Source organism: Colossoma macropomum, unplaced genomic scaffold, assembly GCF_904425465.1.
Source record: "Colossoma macropomum unplaced genomic scaffold, Colossoma_macropomum, whole genome shotgun sequence".
Lineage (NCBI taxonomy): Eukaryota > Metazoa > Chordata > Actinopteri > Characiformes > Serrasalmidae > Colossoma > Colossoma macropomum.
This window is the reverse complement of record NW_023494798.1, coordinates 11,783,906-11,797,212: the sequence shown is the minus strand read 5'-3', so window position 1 is coordinate 11,797,212 and position 13,307 is coordinate 11,783,906.

Below are 13,307 nucleotides of genomic sequence, written 5' to 3'. Positions count from 1 at the left end.
AGAGAGAGAGAGAGAGAGAGAGAGAGAGAGAGAGAGAGAAATATGAGGATAGAAAGAAGAGAGAGGGAGAGAGATTGGAGGATAGAGAAAAAAAAAAGATAGTGATTCGGGGAGAGAGAGGGAGATAGCAATAGGGAGACAGAAAGAAAGAGAGGGAGACGAGAGAAAAGAGTTTGGGAGAGAAAGCAAGAGTGTGAGAGACAGAGAGAAAAGAGGATAGAAAGGAAAAAGAAACAGGGCACTAAAGAGAAAGAGGTAGAGACTGACAGAGAAAGAAAGATTAAGAGGGAGATTGCAAGTAAAGAAAGAGTGAATATGAGAGAGAGAGAGATAAAGAACGACAGGGAGAAAAAGAGAGAGAAAGAAAATAAAAATCAAGAAAGAAACACAGAGGGTGTAAAACATTAAAAAGCATTCAAAGAAAGAGAGAGAGAGAGAGAGAGAGAGAGAGAGAGAGAGGCACTTATCTAAGTGTATCAGTCTGTGGTTCAGAGCTGTGTCTCAGTACCCAGCAGTGCTGTAATAGACACACATTGTTTGTCTAGGTGGTGTTAGAGCTCGTCTCGTTTCACTGCCCAAACACTGAGGAGGACGGTGTTGGTGAATTGTCTCTGGCCCACACAGTAAAGGACTTTTCTCGACAGGAGGTTAATATCACCATGGCAACCCAGTAACATTCTGACTCTTGGAGAAAGAAAATACTGATAACTTAGTTCCTACTGGGATTTTTTTACATCCAAAAATTTGTTCAAAACACACATTAAAAATGTTACTATGTTAAAGGAGAATCTCAGTATTTTGTGAAGTTTCTACATAACTAAGTAGTGAGGAAGTAAACAAAGTCACTAAGAGTGGAAGAGCAGTTTAGCCCTGACTGTTTACGGTGATATTATACATGTTTAAGTGTTTGAGCCTGGATCACTTTCTGAATGAGGCACAAATACAAACATCACATATATCAGTCATAAAGTCTCATGAGCAAACGTGTATACAACACACACACATACACACACACACACACACAAATATATATATATATATATATATATATATATATATATATATATATATATATAATGTGTGGGTTGAAAGAGAGGGATATAAATAGATAGATAGATAGATAGATAGATAGATAGATAGACATACTTTACATATATGTATATGTAACAAGATTTTTTTCATCGTGAATTTTTTACGCATTTAACTGGAGCATTTAGATTCAGCAAAAAAGTAAAAAACCTTGAATTTCAACTTTTAAAAATAATACTTTGATTTATTTAAGGTTCTTGTGGAAAGATCTTTTTGATTTCTTAAAAAGTGAAGTTGAAACATTTAGACTTATCAAGAATTTCAAGTAAATGGCCGCTTTTCCACTATCGAGACCGGTTGCGGTTTCTGTTTCCACCTGTTGTACCACTAAATCAGAACCAGGAAATACTGAAGAAAACTACACAAATCAGTGGCTACCTGCTAACAGGCTAATAGCCACATACATGCCACCCACCACAAACACGCCTGATTCCATCTGTCACTCCAACACTGGTCTCTCTCTCGGCAGCTCTCATCTTGTTTATCCTCTAAATGGGTGGTATTTGAGCATGAGTTACTGAAACAGCCTGTACTGTGGTGGGTTTCACCTGTAGCCAGATAACTACATTAGCATTAGCGTTTCCCAGCAGGGTGCAGTTCAGAGCCCCACAGAACAAGTCTATTTTTTATCTTTCTGTCACTTCAACACCGATCAGTCGACTTTGTGCTCTCAGATACGCATCTTTATCCTCTAAACGGGTGTTTTTATTATTTAGCCTGTACTGCAGTGGGAGGCACTGTGCACTCAAGTTAGCTTAGCCTAGCAGGCTAAAGCTTAAAGCTCTAACAGAGCAGGTCCGATTTCGGCTTTCTGTCACTCCAACACCGATCAGTCGACTTTGCTTAGGACCAGTTATTCATATATATTTTCACTGATTTTGAGTGTTTATTTGATTCCCCCTCTCAGTGTCGTTGTGCTGCTGAACGTTGCCAAAGCAAGGTCATTTTATTTTACATGAACATCTTACCATAGGTCAGTTTAGCTGATGTCCAGAGTGTTTTCTTTAAACTGTCCCATTAAAAATGTTTAATTAAATTGCTTCTGGTTAGGCAGCGTCGTTTAACGCTTAGACATTGGTTTTAGATTAAAGCTTTGATGTTTATTGAATGGTGGATATAAAATCATGCACTGCTTTCATTTATTTGAGCAAACTGAGCTTTCAGGTTAGACAGCAGGACAGCAGGTTAAAACCAATCAGTGAAAAGTCGCAAAATCTGAGAATCCATGTGAAACTATTATTATAGAAGCACATATTTTCTGCAGTTAATTAAACTTTTTGTGTTCTCAAGAAAAATATTATAATTTTATGTGGGTACAACTGTTCAAAGCTGTGTTTGCTATATGTAGTGTGTAGAGTTTTTGAGTTCCGCTCAAAATTAGACAAAATTATCACTACTGAAACATTTGGTAAAGCTTTGTTAGTGTTATGATTGTTTAAATAGTGGCATGATGAAATCATTTATTTCAAGAAAAATGTTACGTGGGCAATTTAGCATTCATTTTTTATTTTTTTAATCTTAAGTTGCTAAAAATGTATTATTATTATTATTATTATTATTATTATTATTATTATTAGTGGTAGTAATAGAAATATTATCCATAATTTCTAGCCTTTTTTCATTCCTCCTTTCTGAATAATGGTCTGTATCATGTCAGTGTTCTTGCTATCGTTGAGCAAATCAAACCACGCATGATCTATCATGATGATTGCTTCGCTGGCAGAATTCACTTCTGCAGTACATCTAGCAAATGTGATTCTGACAGCATATACTAACAGAGGATCCAACCCAATTCGTCATTGTCAGTACTGAGGCGTTAAATGTCCAACACAATGAATGGTCGGGCTACAAACCCTCCAACTATTATCTTGATATTATATGTCAGATGAATAGAGGTGTGAGGAAGGTTCACTCATAAGAGAAACATCAGCCTGTAATTTTTTCTTCTCTTCGCGCTCAGCTGTGCACTTCAGCGTCCTCCTCAAAGGTCAAAGTAAACAGCTCCAGCAGATTCTCCAGCGATGATAAATGCAGCTTTGTTTCACTGTCAGGCCATGTGGACGTTCAGACATATTTGGCACCAGCTTCTACTCCAAATAACTGTTATCACTCAGTCTTTTGTATTTATGATATATGAGCTTTACAGTAACCTTCAGAGACTAAAACGATAGCTGCATTCGTCATGAAGTCCACAGCAGCCACCACACGTAATGCCTGTGTAAAGCAGACATGGAGACTTCAGTACAAAGAAAGTCAGAGAGGAACATTTGAAAAGAAGTCTGCAGTGGAGTCTCGCACCGGTTATGTTATGATGACTCACCAGCAGCCTGACCAAAGCTGAGAAGGAGAACGAACATCTTAAAGGGACAGTTTAGCAAAAAAAAATCAAATTTACACAATTTTCCACTCAACCCAGTTGTGTTTGATGAGCCAAGACATGTTTAGTGCTGCAGCTACAAGGCTAATGTAGCTACTAATCATTAGAAGCCAATAATCTTCTAAATGTTTTTCATAAATACATCCAGAGATCGTCCCTCGACTTAAACTACATCCAGGTCTTCATAAAGGTTATGCAGATTTGTCCGTGTGGTTTTGGGCACAGTAGACTGATTGTAAACTATAAGAATAAACAAAACTGCATCGTGTTTCTAAACGCAGCACAGAACCATTTTAGACAACAGGTGTTGTGATTATTTTAAAAAAATCCAACACCAACTGGCCCTGTGTGAAAAAGTAATTGTAACACTTTATTTGTAGTGGTTGATTAATAAACCCTGAACAGATTATCAGTAACACATCAACAACATATCAGTGCAGAAGCAGTAGTGAAGCATCTGAATACACTGAAGTATCTTGTAGATGTTCTATTGATACATTACTTACAGTAAGTAGATGTTTTGCTAATTTGCTACTTCCATTATGCAAAACCTAACCTTACCAACCTTACCCAACACCTAACCCTCACCCTGGACCTAATCTTAATCCTAATCTTAACCTTAACCCAAACCTAATTCTGACCATGGCCCTAATCCTAACCCTAACCTTAACCTCAACCCAAAACCTAATCCTAACCCTCACCCTCACCCTGGCCCCTAATCCTAATCCTAACCTTAACCTCAATCCAGAACCTAACCCTCACCCTCACCCTGGCCCTAATCCTAATCCTAACCTTAACCTCAATCCAAAACCTAATCCTTACCCTCACCCTGGACCTAATCCTAACCCTAACCTTAACCTCAACCCCAAACCTAACTCTAACCCTCTGTTTTGACATGTTACTGAGAGTCAACATTAGCCTTGTAGCTCCAGCGCTAAGGTAGGAAGCAAAAACTGGACAGCAAATATGTCTTGGTTGATCCACTAGTACTGAGATAAGTGAAAAAATGTGTAGATTTAATTTTTCACCCATTTCTTTAACATGGAACAAGCTTTTCTCACAAAGAGTTTTCACAAAAAATTTAGTATTTACCTGTTCATTTACAGCCATTATGCGTCCTTCCTTACATGCTTACTTTCCTTTAAAATGCTCCATGTATCACCCATTAACAGGGTTAGCAGAAAATAATAACCCTTCTTTTCCTTGTCCATCCTGCACAGCCTGAGTGCTTTTGTCAGTTGTGATTCAGCTCATCAGTGCCTCTGCTGCTTTGCTTGCTTTCAATCAGTAAGCTGTGCTTTCCATTGCAGTCAGGATCAGAATAAAGGGAGGTTTAGGGGGATCCAGGACCATTAATAATGCTGTTTGAATTGTTCATAGTGGTAGTGATAGGAACCAGATGACTAAATTGTTTAATGCTTCCAAAACCTACAAGCCCATTAATAAAAAAGTTGTGCAAAATCTAAATAATAACAAAATGCAATGATGTGCAAATCATTTAAACCCTATATTTCGTAGAAAATAGTACAAAGACAACATATCAAATGTTGAAACTGAGAAATTGTATTGTTTTTTGAAATATATATGCCCATTAGTGCAACAATTCAAGAATAATGTTTCTAAATGTAAAATAGCAAAGAACTTAGAGATTTCATCATCTATGGTACAAAATATCATTAAAAGATTCAGAGAATCTGGACAAATCTCTGTATGCAAGGGACAAGGCCAAAAAACAGTATTTGCTGGCTGTGATCTTTGGGCTTTCAGCACTGCATTAAAAACAGACATGATTCTGTGGAGGAAATCACTGCATGGGCTCAGAAACACTTCTGAAAAACACTGTCTGTGAAAACAGTTCATCACTGCATCCACAAATGCAAGTTAAAGCTCTAAAATGCAAGAAGAATGAAGAAGAAACCAAATATAAATAGGATCCAGAAATGCTGCCGCCTTCTCTGGGCCTGAGCTCATTTAAAATTGACTGAGGTGAAGTGGAAAAGTGTCCTGTGGTCCGACGAATCAACATTTGAAATTCTTTTTGGAAATCATGGACACTATGGCCTCTGGGTTAAGACCACTCAGCTTGTTATCAGTGCACTGTTCAAAAGCCAGTTTCATGATGGTATAGGGGGGCATTAGTGCACATGGCATGGGTGATGTGCACATCTCTGAAGGCACCATTAATGCTGAATGATATATACATGTTTTGGCAACATGCGCTGCCATCCAGACGACGTCTTTTTCAGGGAAGTAGCTGCTTATTTCAGCAAGACAATCTGCATGTATAACAGCAGCATTACTCCATAATAAAGGGTCTTTGTGCTAAACTGACCTGCCTGCAGTCCAGACGTGTCACCACTGATAACATTTGACACATTATGAAATGAGAAATATGACAAGAGACCCTGAACTGATGAGCAGCTGAAATCCTGTATCAAACAAGAATGGAAAACATTTCCCTTTCAAAACTACAGCAGTGTCTCCTCAGTTCCCGAACGCTTACAGAGTGTTGTTAAAAGAAGAGGTGATGAAACACAGTTGTAAACAGGCCCCCGTCCCAACTTTTTGGAACATGTTGGCATCAAATTCAAAATGGGCATATATTACTCAAAAAACAATAAAATGTCTCAGTTTCAACATTTGAAATGTTGTCTTTGTACTATTTCAATGAAATATATAGTTTTAATAATTTGCACATCATTGCATTTTGTTTTTATTTACATTTTGCACAGCGTCCCAACTTTTTTGGAAATGGAGGTATAGTTTTTGCTTACATTTTTACACTCCCAACAGAAAATGGTAAATCTGCTTGACATTAAACATGATTCTTTGTAACTGTGGACTGTGCTAAAACATTCCTAAAATTTCTTCTTCACAAATTTAATCATCACATAGCAGTGGACACAGCATGTCAGAATTATTCAATAAATTCACAGAGAACAGATTTTATGGTTTTTATTTTAAATTTTACCATATTTTTTCACTAGCTGTAATACTAGTAGTAGTAATAGTAAGCTAGTAGTAGATGTAGTGTAATAGAAAATGTGTGTATTTATTGACAAAAAGTGGCTGGGAAAATATCTAAGAGGTACATGCAGGACATTGTAAGGTAAAATAGTAGCCAAACAATGTTAGTTTGCCACGCTGCACATAATAACAGGGTTTTTTTATACCCTGGGCTGTAGACCTGTGTGACAGAGATACCATGCACCAACGGTGGCCCCGTGGTCCACTAGCCTTTTTTTTTTTATTTACAACCATTTTACCATTATCAAAATTACATAAGTTCACAGGTCATTTTGGATAGCAAATAAAATGGCATTGTAGACGTCACAAAATTCGGTTCCTATCACCGCCACTACAAAGAAATTAGAGTAAGTTTCTCTACTTGAACCATTTCACATTAAACCACTCTGAATGGCTTTGTTTTCATCCTGATGATCGAATTCTTCAGAAATTACACAGAAGATCATTTTGAGTGGAGACCACAGACGTCTACCTGATGGCCTTGTCTACTGATAATCTATTACATTACATTTCAAACTTAATGCTGATATTCGGACATATTCGTGACACACCCTAACTCAGGGTTGTCCAAGCTTATCCACAAAAGGCTGGTGTGGCTGCAGGTTTTCACTTTAAAACAAGCTGGAGCTCACCTGATTCCACTTGTTTAATCAGTTGGTTTCGGTCTTCTAACTGCTGATCAGATGATCTCCTGCTTTGTTGGAATGAAAACCTGCAGCCCTTTGTGGATAAGATTGGACACCCCTGCCCAAACCCCTCTTTTTGTGGTGAGTCATAAGCCGTGTTGATCTATTACTGGGCATATGACGCATTTGGAGAAAAAATGCTTTAACGGCTCTATTACAAAAAAAGCTGTTGGACAATTTTGGTAATAGAGTTCTAACAGCTCTATTACTATTACTGTCTGAAACAGTGCTGTAGTATTAAACGTTCATCATTTTGAGTGATTATTTTGAGCAAACAGACTTCTTCTTCTTCTTCTTCTTCTTTGTTTTATTTCCAAAATAACGTACCTGTGGTTTAAAATTTTGATAAATCTTTGATGATTTTTTAACAACAGCCTCCAGCAGCATAAAAATGTAACACGGCTGGCACTGCCTTCCGCTGTTCTTGGCGCTGCTTTCCTCTATGTTCTATATGGCCTATTATCTTGTCCACTTTCGCATACAGGACTGTCAAATTACTGTGAAATGTGTAATCATAAGTGGCGACTTGGATCACAACATCGCTCTCTCTGTTCATCCCTTTATTCCTCAAGCAGTGAAAAGGTGAATTATAGGGTATAATATATGGCTCTTGGCTGCTTGTGTGTACTCTTTGGCTCCCACCTATGGGGCCCGTGCGAAGCCCGTGACTCATTTGCTCGTCTGTTCTACTGCACTGCTGGATGGTGAATGAATCAAAGGGGGATACATTAGTCAGCTGACTGTCTTTGCAGAGACTGACCTTCATTTAAGTTATAGATCTGACCTCAAGTAACAAAGATGACGAGAAACAAAGATGATAAAGCATGTATGCTCAGTAAGGAGTCAGGAAGATGCTTCGATGCCTCCAGTAAGCTTTGCTCAGTTCTGTTTTATTGCAAAGAGTCTGGCCTTCTGGTAAATCTGCAGTTTTGAATGCTGAACAGGCTGCTCATGAGAACTGCACAGATTGGGCTTTTATAATGATCCCTGCTGGTAACATGAGGAATTCTGAAAAATCACCTTGTCCAGCACCAGATCATAGTCATTTATGTGGATCATGCTACTGAATTGGTTCAAAGCCAGAGTTCAAAACATGTTTTGGACTTTTAACTGACTTAGATTTTAGACTGACATTCTTTAGCTTTGAGTGACTCCGTGCCTTAAAGAAGAAGTATATGATTTCAATCGGATAAACTTTTTGTCAAATTTAGCGAAAACTTTCTCACGGCCCATTAGCCGTCTGTTAAGCGTGCTATAAAAAAAATCTGGTCTTCGTACACAGCCCTGGCTCTGTAAATGGGAAACAAGCAAAAGGTCTCAGACTGGACACACTACACTGTTCCAGCCAATAGGCAACAGGAGGTGAAGGGGAGGGGCTACATGCTGAACTCCATTCATTATCAAGGAGAGGTGGCTGAGAAACAGCCAATGAGGAGAAAATCTGAAGCACCAAGACTGAAAAAGCCCTTCAAACAAGCAAGAGCACTTCAACAGTGGAGAGACGTCTGAGAGCTGACGACGCTGAAGTTATTCAGAATTGATTTGCTATTTGAATTTTTCTTTTCCACCTTAAATAATGCAGCAGTTCTATTCTGGCACCTGAGGCGTCTGAATGTAACCGCGGCACCATTTAAGGTGAAATGGGAAGATTTGAAAAAGAAGCTGGTGAAATAGAAACTTAAGCTTCATCAGGAGTTAAAAGGCATGAAAAGGGATGAGGAGGTTGGGTAACCTTAGCTTCTTTTTGCTGTTTCACAGAACCTGTAGGTCAGTATTGTTTTGTCCTGTTTGCTAATGTTTGTGATAGTAACTGGTTAGCTTTGCAGTAGCAATTGTAGGGACAGTTTGCTAACCACAACCCAGCTAACGGTTAGTGACATTACTTGCTGTGTCATTGTTTGCTCTAAGGTTATGTCATCGTGTTTGTCTGTGGAAGGTTTTATGGCCACAAAAGTTAGCCTGCTAGTCCAGCGTCATTCACCTTCAAAGTTTGTTAAAAATGAAAGAAATATTATTTTCACCAGTGAAATTTAGGAGTTAGGGTACCTTATATATGATTAATTTGTATACTTGCTGTCGAGCTGCAAGTCCCTAATGTGCTTCTGGTAGGTGTTGGGTGGGTAATGCTTGGTGCTGAATGGGCCCCCAAATATATTCTGAAACAGTTCTGGGAAGAACCTTTTGGCATAAAGCCTTTCTTGTGTGGAGGTTCTTTTTAAAAGGTCTTTTATACTTGCACTTCACGAATTATTCTATAAAACCCATTTTGCTCTATTGTTAGGAGTGAAGGAGCACAGTTTTTGGAAAATGATATGCGTGTGGCTAATGTGAGGACAGCTGGAAGGCTTTTCAGAGCAGAGAAAATCAGTACGTTACGATTCTCTCCCTGCAGCTATGCATGGCCATTTTGTTGGTCTACACATGTTAGTGTGAGTGGGAGTGTAATATGCTTTGGCTGTACGGCTAAGATTTTCTAGCCTTTCGCCAAGGTGGTGGTGGTTGTAGAGGACTGTATGTGGGGGGGGGGTTTATGTATCTGGACCTAGTACAAGAAACAAGGCATAACCAGGGCCATGTTAAGCCATCAGCTCACTATCTTGGGGCTCTATCAACACAGTGGTGTGGTTTCCAGAGCTGATACATAACAAACAATTAGATTTGATACCACTTAAAAAGATGGTTCTTCAGGAGTTTTTAGTAAAGAAAAAGGTTCTACACAGAACCATGAACACTCAGAGAACCTTTGGCATAATCAAAGGGTTATGATTAGGTTTTGGGTTAAGGTTAGGATTAGGATTAAGGCCAGGGTGAGGGTCAGGATTAGGTTTTGGGTTGAGGTTAGGATTAGGATTAGGGCCAGGGTGAAGGTTAGGATTAGGTTTTGGGTTGAGGTTAAGGTTAGGGTTAGGATTAGGGCCAGGGTATACTGAAGATGCTATATTGAACTCTATTCAAAAAGGTTTTATATAGAACCATATACAACACATTATCCATTGATCCAAAGAACCATTTCACCATGCAAAGAACCCTTTAATCGTGCAAAAGGTTCTCTGATTATTCACAGTTCTGTATACAACCATTTTCTTTACTAAAGAACCGAAGGACCGTCCTTTTTAAGAGTGAATACAAGAACCTTAATTAATAGTCACACCAACTCATGACCTCTTTCCTCAGGTAAAGGCAAATGTTTCTGTGTTACATTTACATTTTTTAAAATAAATTATACTTGTATGAGTTGTTTTAACAGAAGATACTTCGTACTGAAGTATATTTCTATGCAAAAATGGATTTTTCCTGCATGACATTTGTTCACATTTTTTCCTGTTATTTAAAAAAAAATTAATTCAATATACAGCATAGAGTTAAAGTCAGAGACCAGCCTTCACTGATTTAATGGCCAATAAGTTAACGTTTTCAATTTTCAGGAAGTATTTGTTGAGGAGATTAGATATAAGATAAACGCTCGTCTAATGAAGGGGGAAAAATCAAAATTAAAAAAACAGGAGTTTCCAAAACTGGAGCTCAAAAAATGATTAAAAGAAGCAGAGAAACTGGGACTCCTGAGGGACGTCGGTGCAAGACCTGGTAGTCCCCATTAGCTGAACAGTACCTTCAGCTTTCTTCTTTCAGAGAGAGGAGAAAATCAAGCTCTACTCTCGCTTCAAATTAAAAAACAAATAAAAAAATAAATATTTCTGCCCACCCAAGTTTTCTGCTTTCTATCCTTATGCTTAAAAAAGAAGAAGGCCATTTTAACATGACAAGAAATGAACGGGTGGTCTCTGACTTTTTCACAGTATTGTACATTCTCTGCTGTTCTTCCAGAGATTCTTCATCCTTAATGCTGATTGGTGCCTTTATTGTCCATTAGTCACACCCCCCACGCCTCTGTCATATCATAGTAATTTTCAAATGACTCCCTTTCACCAAAGCCAGCTCGTCACATGTATACAGTAAATTAGCAGTTGATGTGTTGTGAAAGTGAACCGTTACAAAGCATAACAGGAAGACCATAATCGTGGAAACAGCGGGTAATTCTGTGGAGGGAGATCACCGCTGCGTGACCTCATACTCAGATATGTTTTCCATACAAACTACCAAAACCAAAGGTCATGCTAGGGTTTAAAATACAGGGAACCAGGAGGAGCTTAGCTCTCCACAGAGAGACTTAAGCTCCCATGTAAACAATAATATCAGAAGTTTGAGAAGTTGAAATACTGAAAATGAGCTCATTCAGAACAATATTTCTCTGCTGACTCTTCTAAAACAAATCAAGGCACAAGAGTGCAAAGATAGTAATGCTAGTGTGACGCTACACTGTCACATCTGTGAAAGCACCATTAACACAAAACACTTTTTAGAGCAGCATATGCTGCCGTCTATGTGCCATTCTTTTACAGGGACGTCAATACTTATTTCAACATAACACCACCAAGTCACATTCTGCACAACTTACAACAGCATGGCTATGTAATCAGACAGTGTTAGACTGGCCTGTCTGCCTCCTACTCAAAACTTTTTAAGCTCAAAATATGTTAACGGATGGCTAACTGTATGGCTGCACAGTTGAAGACTTCTATGACAGATGAAAGGTAAACATTTTAGTTTTCAAAACTAGATACACGCAGTGGTCAGCATATTCCTGTCCATTTGTTTTGGAACGTAATCAAATTGAATTTGGAATGAGCATATATTTATAAAAACAATAACATCCATAAAGTAGAACATCAAAAAATGAAATGTGTTTTTGTTTTAACACAACAACATTTACTAATCGCTGTTTTCACTAATCACTGTATTTATTAACATTTCACATACTGTCCAGTTTTTTTTGGAGTTGGGTTTGTTCATTCATAGTCATGCCATAGCCACAGTCCTGAAGTCCACTGGCTTAATAAGGCTTTGGGCACAACTCATATACCTATAAATTCCATTGAATAACATTCTTCAAGCTCTGAAGCCAAAGGCGTTTCCTCCTTGGTGAACATGCATTATGTAGTAATTTGCAAACAATTTTCTAGAAAAGTGCCAAAGCCTGTTTGTAAAAATAGAACAATAACTGCAGCTGTTAGAGCTGTGAGCTCACAGAACGCAGTCCGGTCACACTGACACGCAAATACTTCACTTAAATGTTCTTAAACAACTGATTGTTTGCTTTTTGTTGCTCTGTTGCTATAAATATCTGTACAAAGCATAATCTGTCTCACCAGAAAAAAAAATAATGTATATAATTTATAGAATTATGCATAAGCTGCATGAACAATTAAAGTGTTTATCTACTGATTCATCACTGTGTCAAGATGTAACTGCATGTTTGCATTACACAAAAAATTGTGTCCCTCAGTCAACATATGGTTGCTGTACATATTTGTCCTCTGGGTTCAGTTTGAGTACAGCATACATTTTTTTTTCTGCTAAGTTAATTAAATACTAAAAGGTTCAAAATGATCTCTTTTCTGGATGATTGACACATGGACAGTTTTGCAAGGCAACTCTGGTCAGAAAGACTTCTGAAGTGGTTGCATCTGCATAATTATCATAAATCAAACTTTTGAGGACAGCCTCAAGACTGTGCCTTTCTACAGGGAATGAATCAGGTCCTTCGTGTACTGTGACACATTTACTGAAAGACTCGGCCTTATCTGCAGCCCAGGCTGCCAGCGGGTGATTCTAGCCAGGCTTAGGATGCCTGCTCTCTTTGGCTGGAGAGAACGAGACCGTCATGTCTGAGATTTCGAGGCTGAGAGAAGTGGCCCGGGATTCCAAAAGCACCGCCTGCTTGTCTCAACAGAGCAATTTTGGCCCCAAAAAAGTGGAGAAGTCTAAAATCCATCACTTTACAGGCTCCTTTGAAAACTGGCAATGGAAATTAAACGAATTTGGCTTCAAACCTGACATCACAAATGTTTACGTTTACAAAGTGACTGTTGTTTACAGCACCTGCGAATAGAAAAGACACATAAATGCAAAATACATTAAGAAGTAAGTTTTTAGATTCAGTTAATAGATTCTGGGGGGGCAGCAAGGTCAGTTGGCACAGTGTAGAAAAACCCAACCAGCACCAAATGAAAGCTGAAAAAAAAAAAAAAACTGGAATTAGTGCATTTATCATGACTAAATTCATGCTT